At 45.2% G+C, this 6,466-nt stretch overlaps 1 protein-coding gene across 1 annotated transcript in view; it reads left to right on the top strand.

Annotated features, from left to right (window-relative positions):
* Window positions 1-6,466, top strand: part of RASA3 (RAS p21 protein activator 3) — a 202,628-nt gene that overhangs the window by 704 nt on the left and 195,458 nt on the right. The window lies entirely within an intron of this gene.

Genomic DNA, 6,466 nt, shown 5'->3' with positions numbered 1-6,466 from the left:
CTGAACCGCCACGCTCGGAACCCGGCGCGCCTGCCTGAGATCTGCCCGTCGCCTCGGACCAGGGGGGTTCCGGCGAAAGGCCGGCTCTGCTTGGCCGCCCCCCGCCCCGTGGCTCCTCTCGACTTTCCGGGGGCTTGTGGCTCCACTCGTCTCGTAGGCTTTCCTGCATCCTCTGGTAGTGCTCCGGGGACCGCCTGTCTTCTTGCCACTTTCTGGCTGGCACACCGCCGGCATGGTGAAATGTGGGTTTGGGTTCCTCTTCATCGCCGTGACCACTCTGGAACCTTAAGGGGGTGTTGTGTTTGCACTCTTTCTAAATCTTGGAGCAACTTCGCTTCATTTATTTTCTCTGGCACCCTGTGGCACATTTCGCTCCTGTTCCATGTTGAAATTTCTCTATGGAGCCTTCTGACTAGGACCACTGATGAAAGGCGATAGTGATTTTTTTTGTTGCTACCTCAGAAAGAGATGGTGGTTTCTTGCCAAAACTTATCTGTTCCACTCCCGTGCCACCATTGTTAGTTATGCTTAAAATACACTTCCTTCCCCCCCCTTCTGTTTTTCTCTCCTCTGACTTAGATGTGCAGAGCTGTGTGTCATAAGTCCGTTGCTGGCCTTTCTGGGTGCCAAGAAGTGGCATGATTCTGTGTGGACCCAATGGGAGAGCTACGGGCCTAATGGTCCATCTGAGTGTTCCACATTGTGAAATGCTGTCGCATCTTGCCTGTGTGCGGATGATGGCTCTTAAGATACATCCGACTGGTACTGGAGAACCATCAGTTGTGGTCATAGGGTGATCCCCCCCCCATTCCACTGTGATTTCTGGCCAATGTTTTTTGGTGGTTTTTTACAGCGTTATCTGAGCCTGGCCACAGCGGGTCCAAAACTTAAATGTGACAGTTAGAAAATACAAGTTGTACATCCCTGAAAAATGGTCAGCTCTTTTAAACAGTTGAGGTTTGAAGTGTGTGCGCGCACACGCACTATACTTACGCAAGCAATACTGGGTCAGTTTTGTGCATACTAAAACCAAGCCTGGGAAAAGAGAACGCAGAATAACAAGGTGCAAGCATAATAAAAGCTTCCTGAGATGTCAAGTCTACTGATGCTTCGGTCTGCTGTTGAGGATTTGTAGCAGGCAGTTGCTGTGTGGTTTTCACAGAAGGTAGTTTGGTTTGTTAGAAAGATCGGCTATAATTTTGGCTGGTGAATGACTTCCAGGCCACGTCATTAGACAGTAAGCAACAGATGTCACTGTAGTAGATTAAAACTCTCTCTGGTATTAATTTGAGTGTACTGGGTGAGAGTGCAAGTGTTATGTCCCGAACAGATTAAATCCGGTCGGAGAATTGTGTTCTGTTCCCCCCCTCCCACACACACAGAAAACTTGGCGTATTTGACACTTGTAAAAGCAAATTCACACCCGTCATATCATGCAAATCTGGGTAATAAATCCTACCCTGGGTTGAAAATGAACTTCTACCAGCATGCTTTCTTTCCATATACAGTTAAGTTGATTTGCTAAACTTCCACTGAAGTGAAGTAGGCTGCTTGTCTATTAATCACAATAAGGAGCCAGCATAATAATGCAGATGAAGGAAGACCCCTTCAAGCGGTGCAATTTGTATTAGGCCTGATTTTAAAGAACAGTGGCAAAGAAAAGGTGACACAAATTTATGGAACATTGCAAAAAAAAATGGGAAAGCCCAGACCAGTTGACAACGAGCCATGTTCCATAAATTGTCATGTCACTCCCAGGAATCTAGGTAGCACAATGTGAGTGTTTTGCAAAACTGGCATGGCTAAATCAGTATTCCTTATTTTGTGTGGCTTCTCTCAGGGCTTTATCTGTACCACAGGTAGTTAAGGAAGGTCCCCCCCCCCACCAATAACATGCTCTCATTCGGAAGGTCTTCTTTCCTGTTTGCAGGTGTCCACCAGGATTCGCAGGTGGCGGTTCATATTACTAAGAGGATTCTTATTTCAAAGCACCAGTTTGGTGTAGTGGTTAAGTGCGAGGACTCTAATCTGGGAGAACTAGGTTCGATTCCCCACTCCTGCACTTGCACCTGCTGATGTGACCTTGGGAAAGCCATAATTCTGGCACAGCTGTCCTTGAAAAAGAGCAGTTTCTGTCAGAGCTCTCTCAGCCCCACCTACCTCACAGGGTTTCTATTGTGGGGAGGGGAAGAGAAAGAAAGTTGCGTCTGCTCTGAGACTCCCTTGGGTAGTGAAGGGCGGGATATAAATCCAATCTCTTCTTCTTCTTCTACCACTGACGCATAACAACCCATTATTTTTTAAAAAAATTGGTCTGGCAAACTTAATATATATCAGTATTTCAGTCTCTCAGTCTTTGGAGAGGATAAAAGATCAACTTTTTTTTTTAAAAAAGGCCGATTCCTACTTCCGTCCAGGTCATTCATGCACATGTGGATAAAGGATACAGAGTGTTCTGCATTCTGCACTCATGAATGAAACATTTTGCTCCTGTCCCCCATTCTGCTTTACCAGCTTATACAGAGAAATCAAGGAAGAGGCTGCCAATTACAGGTGTCCTCCAGCAAGTCTTGAGCAGCTGCCTCTAAAGATCAGTATGTTTGTTTACAGCCTCTCAGCATACTTAAGCCATTCTTTCATACTTAGGGTGACTAAAATGGTCACTGGGGTAAAATACTTCTCTCCTTTTTTGGTGCATTCTTACGAACAAGTTCATCTGTGTCAGGCGTGGTGAGGACAGAACTGGTACTTTGCAGTGAAGAGCCAAACTGTATAATGCAGTTTTAACAAGTTGGGTCCATCCGGGCAACCCAGGTTCAGTTTCCCTGCAGTCATACACAGCAGCTGTGGGGAATGCCATTTTTAAAGGCTGCAGGGCCCTATTTGGCTCAGGATCGTAGCATGTGGGGATGGGTCTCCTGCCTCCCTCCTGCACTGTTTTCCTGAGCTGAAACACCCGGGGGGATTATTTGACCTGTTTTGAAGCTTTGATGCAAAGAAGGCCCCCAGAGGCCATTTCAGCTCAGAAAAATGGAATTGTGTAATTTGGTCCTAAAACATCTCTTCTTGGATCTGATCAAAGGTTCATCTAGTTCAGCACATGTGGTCTTGGACAGTGTCCTGACAGCAGCTGAAGAGGTCACGATGACTGTGGACAGTCCATATTACTACTCCACAGCACCTGGTAGTGATATGCTGCTCATGAAGATTTCACAGTTTTAGCTACCATCACTAATAGCCATTGACAGGCCTTCCGTAAATATTCTGCCTAAGCTAATGGGAGTCTATGCCTTGTGATGATGAACTATGGATGAACTACGCAAATTATGCATTGTGTGAGGTTCTAATTCTGTTCCCCGTGAGCTGCATTGTGCCAGTCAGTTTCATTGGAAGAGTGTGCTGTTTTGAAAGAAGGTATATTCTGTAGGTTGGATCCAACCAGTGTTTTTGCTAGTGAAAAAAGGAAGGAGGCCTCTTCATTGACCACCCATCTTGAGAAATGTAGGATCCACATGTACAAAAACCATGTCAGATGGAGGCGATAGTATGTAGGGGAACTTTGTGAAACGGAGTGGAAAAGGTTGGCTGGACCCAACCGTGTGGGTTCATGTTTCTGTACATTTATATCCTATCACAATTATGCCAACTTCTCTTATATTTTCAGTCCATTCTTTTTTGGTGAGTATTGTGTGTGTGTGTGTGCGCCTAGAAGTCATGGTTGAATTCTGGCAACCCCTAGTGGGGCTTGGACATTCCAAAGAGGTGGCTTGATACTGCCTGCCTCTGCATCCTGGCCCTGGTATTCCTTGGAGGTCGCCCTTCCGAGTACTTGCCAGGGTCGGCCCTGCTTAGCTTCTGAGATCTGATGAGATCGGGCTTGCCTGGGCTATCCAGGTCAGGACTGTTTTCAGTCCTTTCTTAATAATTTCTGCAATTGAATTTGCATTCTGAGTATTTTGTGCGTGTGCCCATGAACTCGCTGCTTGGATTGGAACTTGAGGAAGTTTCGTTCTCTTCGTTATGTATAAATCATTCTAATTCTTTTATCGAAATAGATGCCCTTAAAAGTAACTGGTGTCTGGGTTAAGGCAGATCACATGCTTGCATGTCACTTGATGATTTATCTCTCAGACTTGCAGCTGGTTGTTTGGGCTTCATCTACTGAAGAACTGCCGTGTTCAGGGGCACTATGACAGGATGAAAGTGGGGTCTGTAATTGCCGTTTCAGGGATAGAAGTTATTACTAGAGTTGCAGGTGGTGAATGAAATTTTTACCCTAGAATCCTTTGGAGAATCATTTTACATTCACAGCTCCCTGCTTGCCTATTCCTAAACATTTATTTTTTTTTGCTCATGCTCCGCTCACAGGAGTTTTTATCTTGTGTTAGCACACAAGACCCCCACCTGTTTCGATTCACAATAACTGATGGACAGCTGGTAGAGCCAGGGTTTCACTAGTTTAGACCTTTGAAGTGAAAACGTGTTGGGGACCAGTATAGAACGGTAAGATTTTGGCATGTAATTTTCTGGTGGTCAGACAAATGTTCTTAATTCACAGTGGTCCATTAAAATCCTTTAAGATTTCATCATTTCTGCCTTGCCCTGTCCTGGATAGCCCAGGCAAGTCTGATCTTGTCAGATCTTGGAAGCTAAGTAAGGTTGACTCTGGCAAGTACTTGAATGGGAGACTTCCTAGGAATACCAGCAGTCAGGAGGCGGGGGCAGGCTTTATTCAGCCACTTCTCTGAATAGCCTCCAGGCCCCCAGTAGGAGTCAGTCACCAGAGGTCGCCCATGACTTCCAGGTGCACACACACACTCACCACATGCACATAAAAATGCAAAACCCCCCCCCAAAGAGGGAAACAATATTTTATATCCGCCTTGTACAGCTAGCTCTGTACATGAAGTAGATTCCATTCTCAAAGATGCAACCCTAAGCATGGTTTACTTGGCACTGAGACTCGGCTTTGAATACGGTGGTGAAAAGTTGTACAAGGCCCTTTTACTTTGTGTGAGCTTGTAACATCTGGAATGGAGCTGTTCTGCAGGAATATGCATCCTCTGGATGCAGAAATTTGCTTGTGTATGCTCACTGTGCAACATCCTTCGTTGATGTGGCAAGAGGGCTTGCCTAAACTTCTGCTTATAGTGTCTGAAGTCGCTTTGTGGGAATCCATGGGACAGACTTCCATGTGACTGAACTGGATGCAGTCTGTGGGCTGGATGGATAATATGGTGAACTTCTTTGGTATAACGTCATGACCACAAAAGTAGACACTTTCTTCCATTAAAAAAATTCTGTAGCCAAAATATGGAAGTGTAAGTTGCTTAAGAACAGGTCTGCCCACTTCTGTGTTTTTTTTAAACTTATTTTAAAAACATGATTCTTAAAAAATGTAATTGATGGACTAAGAACAGAGGATGTTTGATCTGTTAAAGTGCTTGTCGTCGGAGAGTGGAACTAAGCTATCCTTTCCACTGATGCTGTTTTGTGTATGAGTCCTCATCCGCTGAAAGAACTATTTTTTGCCCCAGCCTCTCGTACATAAACAAGACAAACGTGTCACGTAAGGCAAGCAGACACTTCCTACAAGATTGCCGCTTTGAGGAAGTGTGCGGCTCTGACGTTTCCATGAGTCACTGTATCAAAACGTGAAAGGAAACGGCATATGGCATGTGGCAAATGATTGGCTGGGAGCAGTACAAAAGAAGGCACTTTTGCTTGGTGACATAACTTGTACTTGCTAATAAATATCATTAGGGATTCCTTAATGGCCGTACTCTTTTATCTAAGATTGGCGTGTAATCTGAGGAGTTTTCTCCCAGCCTATAACTTTATGCTTAGAGAATGCTGTTTGGCCCGGCTGCTCATGTTCTCTGACTTTCTCAAAATACTCTGTTCTGAGAATTTCAGGCAGCCAAGTTTAGGTTACCATAGTGATCTTCAGTGGCCTTGATTTATTAGTTTCAATCGTGCTGTCTTGCCCAATGCATTTGGGAGATTCATATTCTTAGTTGAGATGACATATAAAGTGATAATCAGGGCTATTTTGGGGCAGGAACGCACAGGAACCGAGTTCCGGCTGGCTCCCGAGTTGGCCACGCCCAGCAGGAGCTCATTAGCATAATAGGCCACACCCAATAGCAGAAACTCATTAGGATTGGCTACATTAGGGGTGTGTGGCCTAACATGCAAAGGAGTTCCTGCTACAAAAAAAGCCCTGGGTTTTGACAACAAACAAGGTAAACAGAATAAGAAGCAAAAGGTGGGTGTGGCTGGATGACCACACTTCTGGTAACATGGGGGTGCGGCCTAATGTGCTAATGAGCTGTGCTGTCAGGGTGTGTGTGGCCTAATATGCTAATGAGTTTCTGCTGTTGGGTGTGGCCTGTTATGCTAATGAGTTCCTGCTGGGCTTTTTCTACAAAAAGAGCCCTGGATAATATGATCAGTTGGCACTGGG

This window comes from Gekko japonicus, unplaced genomic scaffold (assembly GCF_001447785.1).
Source record: "Gekko japonicus isolate JY-2015 unplaced genomic scaffold, Gekko_japonicus_V1.1 scaffold247, whole genome shotgun sequence".
Lineage (NCBI taxonomy): Eukaryota > Metazoa > Chordata > Lepidosauria > Squamata > Gekkonidae > Gekko > Gekko japonicus.
Note: the sequence above shows the minus strand (reverse complement) of the source record. Positions and strands in the feature narration are given on the sequence as shown.